This window comes from Pristis pectinata, chromosome 1 (genome assembly GCF_009764475.1).
Source record: "Pristis pectinata isolate sPriPec2 chromosome 1, sPriPec2.1.pri, whole genome shotgun sequence".
Lineage (NCBI taxonomy): Eukaryota > Metazoa > Chordata > Chondrichthyes > Rhinopristiformes > Pristidae > Pristis > Pristis pectinata.
In genome coordinates this window covers 26,998,800-27,020,908 of record NC_067405.1, presented here as the reverse complement: position 1 = coordinate 27,020,908, position 22,109 = coordinate 26,998,800, and the positions used below count along the sequence as shown (strand labels likewise).

At 39.8% G+C, this 22,109-nt stretch overlaps 1 protein-coding gene across 3 annotated transcripts in view; it reads left to right on the top strand.

Annotated features, from left to right (window-relative positions):
- The first annotated feature begins 4,687 nt into the window (after positions 1 to 4,687).
- Positions 4,688 to 22,109, top strand: part of spopla (speckle type BTB/POZ protein like a) — a 128,231-nt gene continuing 110,809 nt past the window's right edge. For 2 of the 3 annotated variants that reach the window (XM_052011764.1, XM_052011746.1), the window contains exons 1-2: positions 4,688 to 4,817; positions 17,892 to 18,023. The gene's annotated coding sequence lies outside the window, so the exon portion shown is untranslated. The remainder of the gene's footprint in view (positions 4,818 to 17,891; positions 18,024 to 22,109) is intronic. The other variant, XM_052011755.1, reaches the window with a different exon arrangement.

Sequence of the window (22,109 nt, the reverse complement as noted above, 5' to 3'; positions counted from 1 at the left end):
CTCCCACAGTACTGCTGAGTTGGAAGTACCAGGAGTTAAAACCAGGCAGGGGAACAGGAGAAATTTAAATTCAAATAAAATTTTGCAATGTCAAATAATCAGAGGTGAACAGAGCTGAGAAATTAAGGTTATAGATTATAACCATGTTTTTATGTACTGCTGTAATTCTTACAAATTTAGGTACAATGGCGTGATCTTCAGAATTAAATTTGTTCTGAACCACGAAGGAAAATGCAAGCTAATCGGCCTTTGATTTCCAGGACAGTTAAAGAGTGGAATGATTTTTTTAAAATATATGTTTACAATAAAGACAAGATTATCTAGAAGTAACATAATTTTTCAAACAGTAAAAAATATAAATAATTGTGGATTCTGATATTTATTGCAATAAATGTCTATATTAGCAAAAAAAACTGATCCTGATTATGAATGTGTATTCATACTGCCTGAAAAACTTCAAAACTGTGAACAAATAATGACTTGATGGTACTTTCAGTATTGCTGATCTCTCAATTGTTGCCTGGAGTAAAGTATTAATGATGGAAAGGTTCAGTAACTCCCAGTAGTTTTGCATAGATTGACAGAACAGAATTTTTTTCGCTCTTGCAATTCATAGTGCCCTTGAGCCATTTAGTTTTCTCACATAGAGAAGTAAGTTGCTTGATGCAGTTAGTTTATAACCCTGAGCATCAAGCCTTTTGTTTGGACATGCAGTGCTGCGCTTACTACTTTAAAGATAAACATTAATAAGTAAAAGCAACATTTTTAGCACATAAAGTGTTCTGATCACACATCATGTGCCATATATATTATCCAGTGGTCCACATGTGTTATGCTTTCAGCTGTGGGGACGAGAGTGAGTTGTCTACTGCTGTCTCAGTTTCTGTAACTAGCTATACATTTTTATGAAACAAATTAAAATGATAGCTCAGACTCATTAAGGGTATCTACATGGAACCAGACCATGATATGCTCCATATTGGCATATTTATTAGTGTCCAAGATGCATAAGTTGGTGAATTTAAAATACTGTGCGGTGATAAGATGGACAGTATACCAATTTGTAAATTGCTCCATTAGTAGCCTGATAAACACATTGACATGAAATAATATTTTATTGTGTTCAAAAGATACCAGAATTTGTTTTATTTTTCCATGTACGTATTGCTTTGAAGGGCTGACAATTATTTTCAAAGACATATCATCTTCTTGAACCTCGACAGTTATTAACAGTAGTTTGATACAACTGGATGGCCTGCTGGTAACAACACAAAAAGCTCTGGAGGAACTCAGCGGGTCAAGCAGCATGTATGGACGGTTTCCCTGCACAGATGCTGCCTGACCCACTGAGTTCCTCTGGTGCTTTTTGTGTTGCTCCAGATTCCAGCATCTGCAGTCTCTTTTGTCTCCAGCCTGCTGGTAAACTGCTTTAGTGGTTATGCAGAAGTTTAATGGCTTGCAACTGGACATACAGATCAGATCAGTTAGTTAGCAGGATTTCTCCTCTAAATAACATAAGTGAACATTCAAGGTTTTTATGACATTCATGCCAACATTTATTTTTGCTGAACTTCTAAAAATAAATTAAAATTTGAATTCAAATTCCCTGAAATATGAGTCCACAATCAGCAATTAGGCTTTTGCTTTCGTTTCCCAGCTCGTTTTCTGCAAACAATGGCAGAACGTTTTAGCAGCATGACAATGTCTTAGCTTTCTTGACTTCGCTCTTCTCTCCTGAAGATACAGAAAAGTGCTGGAACCTTGGTTTGAGACTCTGACTGCTCACTGAAATCTTTCTTAACCCAGATTTGGAGCTCATTCCGAGGCCCAGCCTGAGCAAGCAATCCTACTCCTCTTGCTAAAGAAGTAATTTTTTTAATTTAGCCACTTTTGGTTGGCAATTCAGTTGTTGGGTATGACACCAGTGAATGAGCAAACACCACTCCCTCTCTCCTGATACATTAGCAAAAATGAAGTTATGCAGACAGAACTATTGAATTTAAATTAATTTTGTCTGAAGTGAGATTTGATTAAGAAAAGAACACCGTCCAAAAAGAGTGTGGGCTCACCTGGTCTTAGTCCTGTTTATGGTTCTTTCTTGCTGGGCAAAAGGAGTTAAATGAAGGTCATTGTATCTCTGACATTGGCAATAACCACAACATTGCACCTGCTGTTGTTCACTCTATTTTATAAATCTTTCTGCTGTTCCTTTACATAAATGGATGTTCTGCCATCCTGACAGTACAATTAAATTATTAGGCTGATAAACCAAACCCTTATTTTGGAGGAGATAATCCATACAAATTGCAATAACCCTTTTATCTGATTGGATTTGATATGTAGTCAGGATTATAGACAAGAGAAATACTCCTAAGAGATTCTTGATGTTGACATGTGTGAACTTAAAAGGCTGAAAGAGGATGTGCGCCACACCTCTTGCTGCTTCTTCCTCAAGTTGGCTACATCCCTCATGCATAAGCCTCAGGTTACGTCTTTGCTTAGTTCATCTGTTCAATTAATTTTAATGCAAACATTCAGTTATTTAATTGTGTCTCTTGTATTGAAAACAAACGTGGATCTGTATATTCTGCCACAAAAGGAGCTCCAAATATTTTCTTCCAGAGAGGTCAGCAGGTAGAATAACCTGCACAGTATCAAACCTTATTGCCACCAGGGGCAGGATCTAATTGTTGTTTTCATTCTTCACTGGAATTTGAACCTCTCCCACAACAGGAACTCTATCTCTTACATTTGATGAGAGGTGAATGTGTGATGACTGCAAGGGGCATTTCCTAAGCTTCTCCTTGTACGCATGTTTGAGTACAAATGATGCAGATATTTGGGTGCCCAGCTGCATGCTTGCTGATTTTCCTGTCAGGTCTATCTGGAGGCAAATGCTGTCTACACTCCCTCTATTTATGCAGACAGTTGATAAAACCAATTACAATTCCTCCGATTCTGTGTCTTCTTTGGTGTCATTCACATACTTTTGCATTCTCTCTGTAGGTGACTAATTTTTCCACAATTGTGAAACCTTTCCTGATAAAGCCTACAGTAAATTTGTTGATGATTTCCACCACAACAGTAACCTTATTGCTTGTGTTGTGTGCAGCTATTGTTTGAGAAGAATGCTTCTGAGGTCCCTGTGTTTGTTGATGAAATAGACAAAAGCTATTTTGTGTTTTGCCACTTGTTTCACCACCTCTTGCTCTGAGCAGAACCTGTGCTTGGGTCAGAATGGTACGCCATCTCCTTAATATCCTTTAGGCAAATCCCAAAGCCAGTGCAACATTTCAGGCTCACTTAAAAGTCAAATTCTCTTGTGACAATAGTCAGTTCTTATAAGCTTCTCTTTGGTGACTACAGACAAATTGATTTCACAGGGCATCATCTAGGAATGCACCAAAATTACAGGAACCTACCAGACCCTTCAATGTAATGATGTAGTCAACAAGAGATTCTCTTTCCTTTTGGTGCTAATGCTGAAATCTGAAACATTCTGCAATGACATCAGCTTGGCTTGAAATGTCATAGAGTGTCTAGTGAGCATTTCAATACAGTTCTCTGTAAGAGAAATGCACAAATTACTTTGGTGTAACCATACTTTTGAGGAATCCAAAATCTGTTGGGCCTAAAATAGAGAGGCACATATTTGCTTTTTTCTCATCTGCAATATTATTTATTAATCACTATTCAAAATTTTCCAAATAGCAATCAAAATCTTTTGATCAATCAAATGTTGGTTCCTGCCCAATTGTTGGCATTTTATTGCACTGCATTTTAAAAAAAATGTGAATATTTGATTGTAAAAACAAAATACTGCCACTGCAGTAACTATAATTACAATAATAAAGAGAGAGGCTAAGCCATGTGCTGTGCTAATCAGAATGCAGCCATCTTTATTCCTTCTTCTCTTCTGCCACCCTCTATTGGTAAATTCATACATGCCAGCAATACTGCAACCCAAAGCCAAACAAGCAGACCTATCCTTAACTAAAGTCCATGATATGTACATCTAGCTGGATAACAAATAAAAAGTGGCCTTCCTTTGTGCAGTGTACGCTAGAAATTCTAAAGTCAATGGTAGATCACCTGCTTAAAAGTTCATCAGCACATCATTACCAGTATTCAAGCCTGTAACTTTTCAGCATTGGAAGAACTCTGAATAAACTCTCAGATTAAATTGGAAACAATTTAACTGAATTTGGACACAACAATGAATTTGAAAAAAAAGGACTTTTTCTGATAATAATTCTTATCCCTCAAATAAGCTGCATATTTAGAGCAAAAGCAAAAAACTGATACTAGAAAACTAAAATGGAAAATACCAAAATACTCAACTGGTAAGGCAGCATCTGTGGAAGGAGAAAGATGGTTAATATTTTAGGCTGATGGCTAGATAAGTTAACACAATCACAGGTCAAGTTCTGCTGGAAGGGTAACAACTGGGTATCCATAATTTTGTCTTGTTCTGCAATCCTTAGTTACAATATTGATAAACATTTTGATTATAAAAAGGGATCCTGAGGCTGCAAAAATATACACATAAAAAAAACGATGCATCCCTGCAATGAAAAATCACATGAACGTATTTCCTGTAACGACTAAATTTGCTTCCAGGCAGCCGGTCTATTTGATTGACAGCTCGCTCATAAACAGAGAGGCCGCGGCTTCCGGAAAGGGCCGGAAATTACCGAGATGTGACGAAGGTAGCCGAAGGGCGGCCGATCGCCCCAAACAGTTGAAAGCCTGAACTTGTGTGGCGGCCGCGGACGTTAGGAGCCCTTCGGCGCCCGTGTGGCTCCGGCCTGGGGACTGTAAGTAACCTGCCAGGCTTTTCCCTTTTTATTTTTGTTTGCTATTGGTTGTTTTTTGGCAGAGAAAATGATACTTGAGTGTTGTATTTGGGCCGAAGAAAGCGCTCGCCACCCGGCGGTCCCCGAATAAATGGGAGTGGGGGAAACTTCACAAAGCGGCAGGTAATGATGGACACCGGGCTCCGGCCCCTCCTGGGCTCACCCGGAATCGGCGACACGCTTCTGTTATCCTAAAATAATCCTCGCTCACTAGGAGGGCGAACATTACTGCCGGATTGGGAAAAAGGTTGCAAAGCATTCGAGAATATTAACTGTTATTTGACTGACGGAAAATTTAATGTGTGGATCCTGTGATGAGGATGTGCCGGAGCTTGTGCTAGTCATTTGTGGCAGCTTTAGCGCGCCGCGTATTATCTCTCCTCGGTCGCATATGAACCTTCTCAGTTAGGGCTTCCTGAGGCGATTGGTTAGCGACGAACAAAGAGATTTGTCCCTTTCTTCCACCACCACCCCCACTCCCCCTCCCCCTCCCCCCTCCGTCCTCACCCTTTGGCCCAGCTGAGTTGTATAATGGAGCAAACGAAATATAAATATTGGCTGAGCTACCTAATTACTTCTTTCCCTGCAGACACTTAAAATCTTTCGGAAAGTTGCATCTAGTTGAAAATATTTAAACTCTTGTTGTTTCTGACCCACGTAGGGGTTTGTAGTGACAGTGAGATATGACATGGCAAATTAAAGCCTTATCCAGCCTTCCTTTATGTTATTGCATAATCTGTTCTTTATAAACATATCTCATGGGAATTTAGATGACCAAACTGTAATGCTGCTTTACCAATGTAACCTGGCAGCTAGCTTGTGGGGATGGCTTTTAATTTATATCACCAATTGAATAGTGGAAACAAAAGTGCTGTTGGCTGATTGGATCTTTTGAATCTTGGAAGGTGGTCCTTTGCGGCAGGTAAAGCTGATGTGGGGAGAGTAGGCAAGGGTGGTTGAAGAGTCTTGTTTTTGTTCTTGGTATCTCCTTTGCATGTCATACAGCATACACTAATAACTAGTAGATGTGAGCCTTTGTCATGAAAACACTGTATTAATCTGTGTAGTATTGTGCTAATTTATTACTTGATATTCTGATAAATGAACAAGAGTTAAAGAACTGGGCCACCAAATGCACTTTCTGGGCAAATCTTTTTTCACATGAAGTTGCATAATGGGAAAGAATCTGATGAACCTTGGATAATCTGTTGTCTGTAGGAAAAAAACCCAGTTTTCTTTCATGTAATGCCAGTGTGATTAAATTTTAAATAATCCATGGGACTGCTGATGTTTGTTCTGAATTGGTCTGGTCTGATAAACCACTAGATTGTTTCAAATCTGAGCAGCTAAAGATGGATTATAAGAACAGGCCATGTGTATAAATAGAAAAAAAGTTGTTACAATAGTGGTTATGTTATTGGACTTCTATCCTGAGGCCAAGACTATTAATATGGAGAGAAGTTTCAATCCCACTTAGTATTTGGGGAATTTTAAATGTAATTAAATCTGAAATCAGTAATGATTATAATTACCAGATTGTTGTACAAACCCATCATTCACTAAGTTCCTTCAGGGAAGGAAATTTAGGAAATTTGCCATTCGTGTCTGGTTGGCCTATATGTAGGTCCAGCATGTTATTGTTGTGGCAGTCTCTTAAATCTTCTGAAAAATGGCCCAGGGACAATTGTTTTTTTGGGGGGGGGGGGGGATAATAACAATTGCCAGTTTTGCCTGTGAATAAATTTTTTTTTAAAAATTGACTCCATTGGGGGGAAAATTGGTTTGGAGTGTTTTGAGACAGAAGTGGTTTGCTTTTCTATTTAAATCTTTAAGTTGACTTTTAAAATAGAACAAACCATAGAACAATACAGGCCCTTCGGCCCACCATATTGTGCTGCCCTTCAAACCACACCTAAGACTATCTAACCCCTTCCTCCCACATATCCCCCTATCATAAACTCCTCCATATGCTTATCTAACAATCTCTTGAACTTGTCCAATGTATCGGCCTCCACCACCACCCCAGGCAGCGCATTCCATGCACCAACCACTCTCTGGGTGGAAAAACCTCCCTCTGACATCTCCCTTGAACTTCTCACCCATTACCTTCATGCCCTCTTGTTTTGAGCATTGGTGCCCTGGGAAAGAGGCACTGGCTGTCCACTCTATCAATTCCTCTCAATATCTTGTATTCTTCTATCATGTCTCCCCTCATCCTCCTCCTCTCCAATGAGAACAGTCCTAGCTCCTTTAGTCTCTCCTCAATCCATACTCTCTAATGCAGGCAGCATCCTGGTAAATCTCCTCTGGACCCTTTCTAACGCCTCCACATCCCTCCTATAATGAGGCGACCAGAACTGGACACAGTACTCTCACGTGTGGTCTAACCAGAGTTTTGTAAAGCTGCATCATCACTTTGCGGCTCTTAAACTCGATCCCACGACTTATGAAAGCTAACATCCCATAAGCTTTCTTAACTACCCTATCTACCTGTGAGGTGACTTTCAGTGATCTGTGGATATGAACCCCCAGATCCCTCTGCTCCTCTACACTGCCCAGAATCCTGCCATTTACTTTGTACTCTGCCTTGGAGTTTATCCTTCCAAAGTGTACTACCTCACACTTCTCTGGATTGAACTCCATCTGCCACTTGTCAGCCCAGCTCTACATCCTATCAATATCCCTCTGTAAGCTTTGACAACCCTCCACACTATCCACACCACCAATCTTTCTGTTATCTGCAAACTTGCTAACCCAGCCTTCCACCCCCTCATTCAAGTCGTTAATAAATATCACAAAAATGTGGAGGAAAGTCTTGTATTGTACAAAGGCCTATACTCAGAAACTTAATATCAGAAGAAATACATATTGCAAATATGATTTTTAGATCTGTTGCTGGGATCGCATGCCTTTCCCTCCAAAACTTTTGTTGTAGTTAATCTACCTCTAGTTTTGGGGCCTTTATAAATGCATGTATGCAAACTGTTCCATAAACTTCACAAACTGTCTAAATTAGTCACACAAGCACTACAGCGCAGAAACAGGCCCTTTGGCCCATCTAGTCCATGCCAGCCTGATTTTCTGCCTAGTCCCATCTACCAGCACCCAGACCATAGCCCTCCGTACCTCTCTCATTCATGTACCTATCCAAACTTCTCTTGAATGTTACAATTGAACCCGCATCCACCACTTCTGCTGGCACCTCATTCACACTCACACCACCCTCTGAGTGAAGTAGTTCCCCCTCAGATTCCCCTTAAATATTTCACCTTTCACCCTAAACTGATGACCTCCAGATCTAGTCTCACCTCACCCAATTGTTTGAATTCATTTTGGTCTTGTAATTCGGACTTAGTTATTCATTAAATAGTATTAGAAATTGGTATCTAGTGATGTGATAGAATTTGAAAATGTTTTGAAGTTGCTAGGGAGGTTGCTTTTGGTTCTATTATGTTCAGTGAACTTCATGACTCCCAGGTCAGCTTTTTTATATACATCTATATCTACATATATATAGGTAACATAAACCCTGCTGCATTGTTCTCTCTGTATAATGTTTTAGAATAGCTTCCTCTTTCCTTTCCTATGTCTACCAGTGAAGAGATGAGGACCCTGGAATCACCACAGGGCTTCTAGGTTGCACAGGAGTTGATGATAGGCTTCGGTTCAAGCCTGCCTATTATCATTGAAGGAAATGGAGGAAGATGTGAGATGCAGAAAGATGAGGAAAACCAAACCATACTACTTGTATTGTTTTCTTTGTTAAAGGAAAAAATATATTGTAAATCAACAAAAACTTCTGTATGATTTAATAGCTGCTTGATTTGATCCATTTGGAATGGATATTGTATGCCGTAAATCATGTTGTTTGTGTAGGGGGAGTTGAATCAAAGGTATGCAGGAGTGTAAAGGTAGTAGTTTAACTGCATCAGCAATTGGTAGATAAAGTAGCTGCATTCATTCAATTGGTACTTAGGATTTGAAAAAATAATTATCATAGTAACTTGTTAATGATGGAATTAACCAGTGATTCTTCTATTTAGAGTCTATGCTTTGAGAAAGCAATGGATCATTGGTTAATTATGTTTCACCTCTGCATTCAAAGCAAAGTATTACAGATACTGGACATCTGAAGTATAAGCAGAAAATTCTGGAAATATTCAGCAGATCACAATCTGTGAAGAGAGAAACCGAGTTAATGTTTCAGGTCCATGGTATTTCATCAGAACGTTCATCAAGTCATCAACCTGAATTGTTACTACTTTTTCTCCACAGTTGCTTGATCTGGTGAGCATTTTGTTCCCATCAATTATAACCTTTACCATTAAAGGTATTCAACTCTGATATTTCTGAATTTTCTTTCTCAAAGGGCCTGCAGGAATTTCTGTTTTAGCTTTAACTTTTATGGCACATTTCACCAAACTGGTGAAATAATGATGCAATTAAAGCCCAAGGTTTAATTCTGATTAATTCTGCTGTACCCCTGTCATTTTTGAAGCTGGCATTTTTACTTTGTTCTGGCAACTGATGCCCATGTACATAAAACAAAAATAAATCATTGCGATCTGAAATAAAAGCATTATGGAGATACTTAGCAGGTTGGTTAGCATCTGTGAGAAACGGTTAATGTTTCAAGTTGATGACCTTTCATAGCTTAGGTACGAAAGTGAAGCCAAATGTTTCAAGTTGCAGAGGAGGTATGGGGGTTGAGAGAATAAAGACCAAGATAATCTGGATGCCCCGATTATACTCAACACTGGTTCTCCATGAGGCTGCATCCTCAGCCCCCTACTTTACTCCCTATACACACATGACTGCGTGGCCAGCTTGTGCTCTAACTCTGTCTACAAGTTTGCAGATGATACCATCGTAGTGGGTTGAATCTCAAATAATGATGAGTTGGAGTACAGGAAGGAGGAAGCCTAGTGGCATGGTGTCATGATAACATTCTTTCCCTCAATGTCAGCAAAACAATTACAGGAAGGGGGGCGGGGCACACCGTCCTGTTTACATCAATGGTGCTGAGGTCGAGAGGGTTGAGAGCTCCAAATTCTTAGGAGTGAACATCACCAGTAGCCTGCCCTGGTCTAACCACATAGACGCCATGGCTAAGAAAGCTCATTGGCACCTCTACTTCCTCAGGAGGCTAAAGAAGTTCAGCATGTCCCCATTGACCTTCACCAATTTTTTTATAGATGCACCGTAGAAAGCATTCTGTCTGAACACGTCACTGCTTGTTTTGCCCAAGACCGCAAGAAACTGCAGAGAGTTGTGGATATAGCTCAGCACATCATGAAAACCAACCTCCTCTCCATGGACTCTGTCTATGCTCCTTGCTGGCCTTGGTAGTGCAGCCAACGTAAACAAAGACCTTACCCACCCTAGACATACTTTCTTCTCCCCCCATTCTGTCAGGCAGAAGATACAAAAACCTGAAAGCATGTACCATCAGGCTCAAGGACAGCTTCTATCCCGCTGTTATAAGGCCATTGGTCCCCTTGTATGATAAGATGGATTCTTGACCTCACAGTCTGCCTTGTCGTGGCCTTGCACCTTATTGTCTGCCTGCACTGCACTTTCTCTGTGATTGTAATACAGTACTTCATTCTGCATTCTGTTACTGCTTTTCTGTTGTACTACCTCAGTGTACTGATGTGATGAAAAATTTGTATGGATGGCATGCAAAACAGCTTTTCACTGTACCTCGGTACATGTGGCAATAAACAAACTTACTAATTTGCCACGCATATAGTTGGAGCTGTCTAAGAGATGGTGAAGACCTGTTAATAATTATTGATCTGTCTGTAGGAGATATAAATATTGGGAGATGAGGAGAGGAAAATAAAATGCTGGAACTGAGAGATGCAGTACACAGCAGTTACTGGAAATCTGAAATAAAAGACAATGCTTAATACTCAGGAAGTCAGATAGAATTGGGGGGCGTGGGTGGTTGGTGGAGAAACAACTGAATAAATTTTACAGCTTGATGTCGTTGTGTTAGATCTGGCCAGTTCTGACACAAACAGGAAAGACTGGCCACTGACAATGTTGTAATCAATATTGAGTCCTGGGGCTGCAACATGCTTAAACAGAAGATGGGGCACTATTTCTTGAGCTTGAATTGGGCTTTGTAGGAGGTCAAATGGTGGTTGGGTGACTGCTTTGCAGAACAATTTGAGTCTGCAAGGGTGACTTTGAACCTCCAGTTGCCATTTCATTCACATTCTGACCTCTCTTTTTTGATCTTCAATACTGTTCCATTGAAGCCCTGCATAAATTTGGAACAAAACTTTATATTCTGTCTAGGCACATTGCAGTCCTTGGGACTCTAATATTAAATTCATCAATTTCAGATAACTAGCTTTCCTCTTTGGTCATTAGCCTGTAACTTTTATTTTCTCTCTTTCTCTCGACAGAAACCAACTGAATGTCTTCAGGATTCTTTTATTTCAGAGTAGATACTGGAAGTCTGAAATCTATCATTTCCAGCATTTCTTTTCCCCTTTTTTTTTGTCCTCATCTGACTCCATTTATCCCTTATCTACACAGACCAGCAATGGTTAACCTTCACCATCCAGTGGCATTTGTCATGTGGATTCTTTCTCTCTGAGAAATTCGCTTTGTTCTCCCCATTCCTCCCTCCCCTTCACCCCCACACCTTCCCTGCAACTTAAAATATGCTTGTCTTCACTTTTCCCCAGTTCTAATGAGAGATCAGCAACCTAAAATTTTAACTGATTTTCTGTCCATAGTCAAAGTCAAGTTTATTATGATACACACAGGTGCAATGGAAAAACTTGCAGCAGCATCAGGCACGTAGTACCAGCTGAGCAGCATTCACAAGAAAAAAACATATACATTAAACATAAATTGTACAGAATTTTTACAAGATAGAACAAGATTAGGACAAAAAAAACAAAAAATGAAGTCCATTGTCATGCAAAGTGGTCATAGTGTTGCTATTCTGAGTAAGATTTGCAGGTTGGTTCAAGAACCAAGTGGTTCAAGGGAAGTAGCTGTTCTTGAACCTAGTGGTGTGAGACTTCAAGCTTCTATACCTCCTGCCTGATGGTACCTGTGAGAAGATGTCATGGCCCGGTTGGTGGGGTTCTTTGATAGATGTTGCCGCCTTGAGGCAGTGCCTCGTGTAGATACTACTGATGGTGGGGAGGAATGTTCTCATGATGCAGCTCCCTAACCTGCTGAATATGTCTGGTAGTTGTTTTTATTTACCAGAACTTTCATGCTTAAATATTTTGATGAATGATATTTCTGATCTTCATTGACATTTGAAGCAATATCTATATCCAGCATCTCCCTTGATTTTGGTAGTGCTTGGAGGGGTCTTGTTCCCAGTTTGGTATTGGGATTTGAGATATTGAACACAACTTGGAAGAAGGAGAGTGATCAATTAGTTTGTGTGTAGCTCTTTGTAGTTAGTTTGCCAGATGATTATTCCTCCACTATATTATTTCAAAAATAAAATGTATTCATTAAAAAAAATAAAGAAATACAAAACAGTACATGGCTTTCTTTACCCTCGTAGTGTTGTCATGTCTACACATTTGTAGTGTCATTATGTCTTAATGTTCTATTTCCTGGAAGATAGAATGGTTTTAAGATTTAGTAGAATATAGTATGTTTTCCTGCAGCCTGGAATGTGCCAGGTCATAGTATTCACTAGCATACACCTTGTTGCATTGGGAGACCAAATGTTTTTGGCAGACTAAAGTTCATTTTTCATCATCATCCAGCAGTACGTTTGTTTTGGTAAATGTCTCGGGACAGCCTGTAGATCAGAATCCTCTGTTATACAGCTGCTTGCGATAAACCTTGTCAATGTCCTAGCATCCTATTCCAGACCTTCTTTGCAAATGCACATTCTACAAAGAGGTGGACAATTGTCTCCTGTTCACAGCTGTCTCGAGGGCACTGCATTGGGAGAGCGAGGGAGACCCTGCCAGTTCAAGAAGGATCTGACACAGGGGCCTCTCACTGCCAGCCAAGTGAGGTATTGGTGCTTATTGGGGAATTCTGGCGATGAGGCATTCTGCCATTTGTTTTGACATCTACTTTGGAAACAATCCCTTGGAATTCATTGTGTTGTTCTCCTGCAGAGTTTGGAGACCACTGACTTGTGGTCAAAGGTAGGCTTTTGCATCTCTTGAAACTTTTCTATGAAGGATGAATAGTATGCAAAGTTCAACTGAATAGAATATCACGTGGTTAAAAAGGCCATGCCCATCCTTTGCAACACCAGGGACAGGTAGAACCTCAGTGCATAGTGACACTTGGTGTTTGACTACTTTGGTTCTATGCACAGCTTGATGCATCCACACACAAAGGTGGCCATCACGTTAAGAGAAATGTTGTTCTCTGTTCTCTAGAACCTCATACATTGTGACCAATTGACACACTCCATCTTAGATGATTCTTCCACTCTAATCTGTTGGAATAGGCCTTAATTTTGGTCTCAGTCGATATTTTGAGTTATTGTGTGTACTCAACCTCTTTGTATTGTTATATTTGCCTTGTATTAATTTTTTAAAACAAGTTTGTGTCTTGATGCCAATTCATTGGAGGTTAGTCAAGTGTAACTGTTGTTGATATCAATCATGATATTGTGGACTTCCAATTTGCATACACCCCATCCCTCTCATTCATGGAAACCTGTGAAATGGTACCACAGTGCATTATAACATGTTAAAAGATAGCAACAGTGCTGATTTCCTAACTAAATCTGGCCAGAAACTTGGAACCAAGAAAGTTAATAATGCATATAGTCCTATCTGATTCATTTAAAGTCTGAAGGATGGTTTGTATTGTCTTTTAAAAGAATTAGATAGGCATTTATATAGGTTTTGAGTACAATATTTGCTGTGAATGATGGCTCCCTTTGAACTTCCAGAATCTATTGATTGACAAAATTAATTTGCATGTGTAATTTAAATATTTTTTTCATGAATGGAGTATTGCAATATTAGTGTACTGATACTTTTTTTCATTTATGTTAAAATATTAGCCAGGATGAGCTTGCACTCAGTAAATGTGTTTCTATCATCAGTAACAAGAGAGGTTTTGCAACATTTCTGTGCCTCAAAGCATTCCACAGCTAGTGGATGTGTTTATGTAGTCATTTATGGCAATGTGGATTTCATCAGCATGGCCTTAAAAAAAAGAATTGGGACTAACAGAAGCATTGTTCAAGAAGATCAATGTGGAAGTGCTCAGAAGTCCACAAATATAGCTGTTCTTAGACAGTGCTTCACAGGTAAACTCTCAACGCTGCCCTACAGGAACCAGAGTTTATGGGTTGCCCTGAAATCCATCATTGGCAACTGTGAATAAACACTTGACTTGTCTACCAGGAAGAACCAGGACTGGTTTGATGAGAATGACCAGGAGATCGAGGAGCTAATTATTCAAGAACAGAAGGCATTCCTGGGTTGGAATCCCTCGGGGGGGGGGAGGAAAAAAGCTCTGTAGTCATCTGAAGGCAGACCCAACAGAAAACCTGCAACCTTGCAACCTAAAGAATAGATGGTGGATGGAAAGAGTGGAGAAGGATCATAGGCTTCAGTGCTGACATGGCCACCTGCAGCCCAAACATCCAAGGCCACAATCTGCTCAGACCCACGGACAGCATGAACTTATCAGAGAGGGTCAACATCTGAAAAGAACACTTTGTAGAATTCCTCAACAGTGATCCTATTATTGATGTGAGCACCCTTGACTTCATTCCACAACAACCAATTTAGTTGAGTTCTGTCCTCACTCCTTGCTGTCAAGGAATTGGAAAAGGCCATATCCCAACTTAAAGACATCGGGAGAAATGTTGATGCCAAAATTTGGTGAAGACCTTCAGTTATGAATCCACAATCTCATTAAAAAAGAGACTTGGAAGAGAAGAATATATTATTAGATGCTATAGTTGTTACCATCTTCAAGAAGGGTAACCAGTCCAACTGTGATAACTGCAGAGAGGACTCTGTCTGCTATGGGGAATGTCACCCTGAGGGTCTTCCATGGGCAATTCTTTGAGTGGTCATAGCTGCTCCCCAAATTGCAGAGTTGATTCCAGGCATCTAGATGCACAGTGGATATGATCTTCACCACATGACTGCTCCAAGAAAAATGTAAGGAGCCTCACTGTGTGTATATATGTTTGACTTGTATCTCCTTCAATCAGAAACCATTGTTGAACACCCTTCTCAAATTTGGCTGCCCACAGAAATTTGCTACCCTTTCATTTTTGCTTGACGATGGCATACAATCCATGATCCTAGCCAGTGGATCTAAAACAGGGGGCCCCAACCTTGGTGGAGACCTGTGTCAAACAAAGCTGTATTGTTGCCCTGAGGTTTTTTCCAATTTTTCTCATTAGTGTTGCATCAGAACTAAAGTCACCCAAACCTTGGAGGTTAAGCTGCAGTAAACAGTTGAAACTTGGATTCACACCTGATGGAAGACTGAGCTCCAAGACATCTTTCACTGTTTCACTGAAATGCACAAAAGGATGGACATTGCACTCAAAATATGCAAGGCATATTTCCTCTGCCACACTCTGACAATAAAGGTTCATATTGAGACCCTGAAAAACGTGAACCATTTCCTATATCTTAGGAGCCACTTCTTGGCAAAGGCAGACATCAGTGTTAAAACTCTCAGTTGTCTTCAATGTGCCAGCATTACTGCTTTAAAGAAAATGATGTTTGTAGATCAAGAACTTGGGCCTGGCACAAATGTGTCTGTGGGATAGCAGTGATTGCTGCCATTCAACATGCTTCTGAGACATGGACAATCTATAGCAGGCACCTCAATACACTTGAAAGATGCCAACAACCCTGCTTCTGCAAAATCATTCCAGTGGGCTGGATGATTAGGCAAAGTAATGTTGGTGCCCTCCCCTAGGCCAACAACCCCAGTGTTGAGGACATAATCGCACTTGGTTCCATTGGGTGAACACATTGTTTGCATGCCTGACATCAAACTCTTCAAAGCAGATACTCGATTCCAGGCTCTTGTCACTTGAATATATTACCAGCTGGGGAAAGAACAATGTGCTTAAATATCCTTGGGGAGGGAAACTGCATTATCCCTACAGATGTTTGGGAGTCCTTTGCCTATGACCGCTCAGAATGAAGGAGCATTGTTGGTGGCATTGAGAACCTTGAATTCGGAGCACACAAAAGCTTTGCATAAGCAGCAAAAGGAGTGCATCAGCTCCCACCTCACCAATTACTTGCCTTCCCTTTCGAGCACCACCAGCCCTTTCTGTAGATGAGTTTTCAGTTCCCACATTGACTTCATCAGTCACCTCTTAACCCACAAAACCAGAGTGGAAGCAAGTCATCCTTGATCCTGTGGAACAGCTGAAGAATAGATGAAATGTAGGAAATGTGGCAAACAATTTGCGTGCAGCACTGTTTACTTTTGGTTTGTGTGAACTGGATTATTGAGAAGGACATGAAATCTCAGACCTTTAATGGAGAATGCAGACATAAAGTGCAAAATAGCTTTTTTCCTGTGTTGGCCTTTTTAAAAATTTACCTCCTTGGGATGGTGTGCCAAAGGATTGTATTTTGGGGAAGGGATATTGTAAGTGTCTTTAAAAAAAAATATTCTTGTTTTCAGGATACTGTTTGTATCTTCAGGACAACGTGGCCGTCTCTAGCTCCAGGTTGCATGCTATTTCAACTCTCCATCCCATTCCCACACTGACCTGTCCATCTCAGCCTTCTCCACTGTGAGGGTGCGGCCCACTGTAAGCTAGAGGGATGGTACCTTGTATTCTGCTTGGGTAGTCTGCAACTCAATGAACATTAAATTTTCCTATTTCGGGTAACCCTTTGGTTCCATCTGCCTGCCTCTCCCCAAATGGTTCCTATTCTTGCCTTCCTCACATCAGATTCCAGCAACAGTAGCCCTTGTTTTCCTGCTTATCATCCTCTGTGGTATCTCCACCTTCATCCCCCACCCCCCCACCACATGACCATCTGCCCTTTTTTTTGCCTGCCTTCACCTATCGATGTGGGCTGAACATAGGAAATTGGACTAGCTGGGTTGGCATCGTGGTCGGCATTGACTGGTTGGGCTGAAGGGCCTGTATCCACTCTGTCATCCACTTCCAACTCCACCTCTACCCCTCCCATACATGGCTTCATCAGCCCGTCATCTTTCACCCATCCACAATCCACCAGTCAACTATTGGCTCCCATCTCACCACCATCCCCTCTTCTTTCTACTGGCTGTCTTCCCTCTCGACTCTGTCCTGATGCAGGGTTTCGACCTGAAACGATAATGATGTATTCCATAGACGCGGCTCAAACTGCCAAGTTCCTCCAGCAGATTGTTGCTCTAGATTTAAGCATCTGCAGTGTCTTGTGTCTCCATAATGGATGTTTTGTTAGGATGTAATGCAAGAAATTTACTTTTGGCATTATGTGGAATAAACTGCATTGAAACAGACCATTTAATTCAACTGGTTGATACTGTTTATGCACCAGTTGAGTATCTTTCCTCCCCTTCATTTGAGCTTATCTTTATAAACTTCTGTTCCTTTCCCTGCATAATTATTTAGTTTTTCCTTAAATACATCTTTGTTAGTTGCACAATTACTCCTGTGTCAAAGCACAAGTTCAAGATTAAATGGTAACTAGTATTGCTAATTTGCCAGATAATTAAAGAAAAGGAGAACTGAAGTTTATGTATTCTAAATGGAAAGCTATAAGAGATTGATGTTCATTGTATGAAATTTTGACCCTTGTTGTCATAATGTTTGTTCATGATCACTTATGATTGCACTAAAATGAAGATGTATTATTAAATATTAACTGATGTATCATTCATGATGCAAATAATTAAAACAGGCAAATGTTTGATTGTTAAGTAGAAATGATTCTTGGCAATAAAATGCTGAAAGTCTAGATACAGTTTTGAAAGATATTGCCAAGAAAGATGTTTGAGTATTTGAATTTATGCATAATATCCTGCCTAAAATGTTCTACTAAATCTTAAAACCATTCTATCTTCCAGGAAATTCTCTAGACCAGTTAATTGAATGGCTGTTGTAAACAAAATACTAGAAGCAATAAGTAAGGATAACATGACTGGACACCTTGGAAATTTACAGCAGATCAGGAAAAGCTAGTGTGGATTTCTACGGAGGTAGGTAGAGTTTGAAGAACTTATTTGAATTTTTTTTTGAGTAATAGATATGGGATTGGTTATGGATATTATTGGTGTGAACTTCCACAAATTTACTACAGTAATGCTTAGATGAACTAAGATTAAAACTTCTGAGGGTCAAAAGCAAATTATTGACTGAGTTAAGATATTTGCTGAGATAATGGCAGTAAAGTTGTGATTATCGAGCAGATGTAGGATGTGATGTGCAGCACCCCCCCGCTGCCCCCCACAGATACCTTAAATAAAATACTGAAAATGCTGAATATACTCAGGTCAGGCAGCAATATGAGAGAAAGAGACTCAATGACCTTTCATTCGGACGGGGATCTGTGGGATATTTAGTCATTTTAATGCCAGATAGCAGGAGAGGGAGCAACATAGCAAGTTTACTACTTGAATAATATTGTTAAAAATCTAGATAGATGCATAAAATTCCAAATAAATTACTGAAGTAGCAATCTGGAGTCTGGGTTCAGATCCACCATGACAGCTAGGGAATTTAAATTAAAATCGTTTAAATTAGTTCTGGAATAAAAAGCTATCAACGGTAATGGTGACTATGATTGCTGTTTTAGAAACAAAATCTGGTTCATGTTTTTTTTAAGAAAGCAGTCTGGTGGCCTTAACCACTGGCCTGTGTGCTACTAATCTCATACAGTAATTTGTGGCTGATATTTAACAACCTTCTGTTTTTACAAGCATTTTAATGAATAGTTGGACTTGTCCAATGAATGAATTTTGGCAGGGAAGGGGGTGTGGGTTAGGGGGACCTATCAGGAAAATGTGAGCTGGTTCTAAGTTGGATATGGCAAATTACTTTCTAAATGGTGATGAAAAGCTGGAACAGTGAAGGTTCAAGAAGACTTGAGAGCCCATGTGCATTCATTATTGTGGAGAGGTACCAAAATTAATTCAATAATCAATGGAATGCTGATCCTTGTAGCTAAAGGCTAGAATACCAAGGACTATAGTTATTAAGTTTTATGGTTAAACTACACCTGGAGTACAGTATAAAGTTCTGGCTACTTTTCAGCATAGATGTTTAGGCCCTGGAGGGTTTGCAATGTAGATTTGCTACAATGTTGCTTAGTCTCAAGTTTTTGGGAGGAGGTAACTAGGTTAGAATTTGGAAGACTAAAAAGTGATTTGATCAGACCAAAGGAGCTGAGAATAATGAGTGGAAAATTATTTCCAATGCTTGGAGATTGGACAGCACTCTTTAGGCCTACAAAAAGTAGAGCCAGGCCTTTTCATATGTGCAGTTAGAAAACACTGCCTACATTCAAAAGTTGGTAGAAGTTTGGAACTCTCATGGAAACAGCAGTTGATGCATGGTCAAATGTTAATTTTAAATTGGAGGTTTAAAATGTTAAAGTTGTTAATGAGGAAAAAGCAAATAAATGGAGTGAGGTCATAGGTCAGCCACAGTCTTGTTGAATGTTAGAATAGGCTTGAGGGCCTACACCAGTTATTTCCTATATTTGTATATCTTTACTTTATAATAGTAATCAAAAAAAAAATCCAGTTCAGAAATGCTTTGGGACATCTTGAGATTGAGAGCAGTTTTTTTTTCCACATTTTGTTCCCTATTGGCTCTTACAACTATGGTAATTCCTCGGCCTCATCTTCCACCCTTTCGGTCCTGTGTTTAAAATCGTTTGTCTGATTTGTCACAATTTCAAATATAATTGTACCTCTTTCATTTTTCTGTTTTCCAATGGGACAAGTTCCCTCTGTGACATTGATTTGGCCTTCCACTGTCACAACCACCAGAGTCCTTAGAGTCATAGGGTATTACAGCACGGAATTGGCCCTTTGGCCCAACTCATCCATGATGCCCACCAAGCTGGCCCCATTTGCCTGTATTTGGCCCATGTCCCTCTAAACCCCTCCTATATGTCTCTTTTAAATGTTATTGTACCTGCCTCAACCACTTCCTCTGGCAGCTAATTGCATTCTCAGTGTGAAGAAGTTGCCCCTTGGGTCCCTCTTAAATCTTTCGCCTCGCACCTTAAACCTATGCCCTGTGGTTTTTAGTTTCCCTTCCCTGAGGAAAAGACTGTTCACCCTATCTATACCTCTCATGATATTATACACCTCTAAGATCACCCCCAATCTCCTGTATTCTAAGGAATAAAGTCCTAGCCTGCCCAACCTCTCCCTATAACTCAAGCTCTAGAGTCCTAGCAGCGTCCTTCTCTTGCTATGTAATTGTGTAAATGGGGGGGTTGCAACACCTGTCTAGTTACTTGCACTCATTTTAGTAATGAGTGCAAGTAAATATTCCTGATAATCCAAAAATCAGCTAATGCTGGAAATTTGTAATAAAAGGAGAAAATGCTCAAGATAAGGCAGAATCTGTGGAAAAAGAAATAGTTGACATTGGACATCTGTTGACCAGAGCTGGGGAAAAATATTTTCCCTTTCCCGGTTTTGACAAGGTGTCTTTGACCTGAAATGCTAATTCTATTTCTCTTTACACAGATGCTTCCTGACTTGCTGTTTGTTTCTAGCATTTTTCTATTTTAACCCCAAGTGTTCTTGCTGGATGAAAATTTATTTTGCTTCCTTCAGGCTAGGATATTGCATTTAATTCTCTTTCCCTCTAAATGTTTTGAAAGTGCAGAATGTATCCTATATACAGATATGATCTTGGGCTCCAGTATCATGGCATATACTTGTTCACTATGACTTTTGGCCATGGCCTATTGCGGTAAAGCTAAACTTGATCAGCAGCAGGCTATTTTTCTCCTGAGGACTGCAGTGCTTTGGCTTTGATAGTGATTTTTAGTAACTTCACATCTTTAACTTTCTCTCTTCAGAAGTCATTGGTATTGTGGTGGAATGCATTGGTGTTTCATAATGTTGAGAATGCAAGGGAAAGAATGTGATGGAAATGAGCGTTTGGGTCCTCTGAACACTGCTGCGCTTTAGCAGTTTTTTCCTGCTTTTTACTTATTTTCTCAGCTCCCCATGGTCTCGTATTCCCAAATTTTGTGCTTTTTTTTATTACTTGTAAGATTTTGGTCTCTACATTAAAATTAAACTTTTTAAGCACGTTACAAGTTGTTCTGTTGTTGTGCATGGTATCTTTTCATTTTTCCATCATTCTATTTTGTTTATAAATGCTTTTTATTGATCTGTTGTTCCATTCCAACTCTACAAATTTTTCTCTTTTTCCTCCTTTACACCTAAAACTTCCACAGTGACAGACCATACACTTAATTTCCCTGGATTGTCTTTTGATGTTGTGATAGTGTTCAGAAGGATTTGTGTCCTTGGATATAGACCACTGAAAGTTAATGTGCATGTATATTGAACAATTAGAAAGGGAAATTAGGTGCATTGACATTTATTGCAAACATATTTAACTACAAAAGTAGAGATGTTTTGCTCCAATTACATGGAACCCTGGTGAGACCACATCTGGAAAATTGTGTATGGGTTTAGTCTCCTTGCCCAAGGAAGGACATCCTTGCAATAAAGGGAGTGCAGTAAGATTCACCAGATTGATCTCTGAGAAGATGGGTTTGTTGTATGAGACGTTAAGTAAACTGGGCTTGCACTTGCTAGAGCAAGAATGAGAGATGATCTCATTGCAATGCGCAGAATTCTTGCATGTGGAATTGATGGGATGCCTTGTGAGGGAAGGGGTCATAATCTCTGAATAAAGTGTAAACTATTTAGGATAGAGATAAGAAATTTCTTCACGTAGAGAAAAGTGAATCTTTGGAATATTCCACCCAAGAAGTCTCTGGAAGTGCATGAGAGGTTGACAGAGCCCTAGATATTAAGGGAATCAAGGGATATGGGGTTAGTGCAGACAGTGGTGCTGAGGTAGAACATCAAACATAGTATTGAATGGCTGAAAGGGGTCAAATGGCTGCATTCTATTTATATTTGTGTTTTATCACCAAATGTTTGGATTATTGGTCACTTTTCTGCTTTTTGTTTTGGCCATTACTTCTGCATTCCTACTTATTGTTTTGAAACTGAGTTGTGGCAATCCAACATTGTATAGTTTCTAAATTGAATGGCTCTGTGCTGCTTTTTAAGATGTCCCTT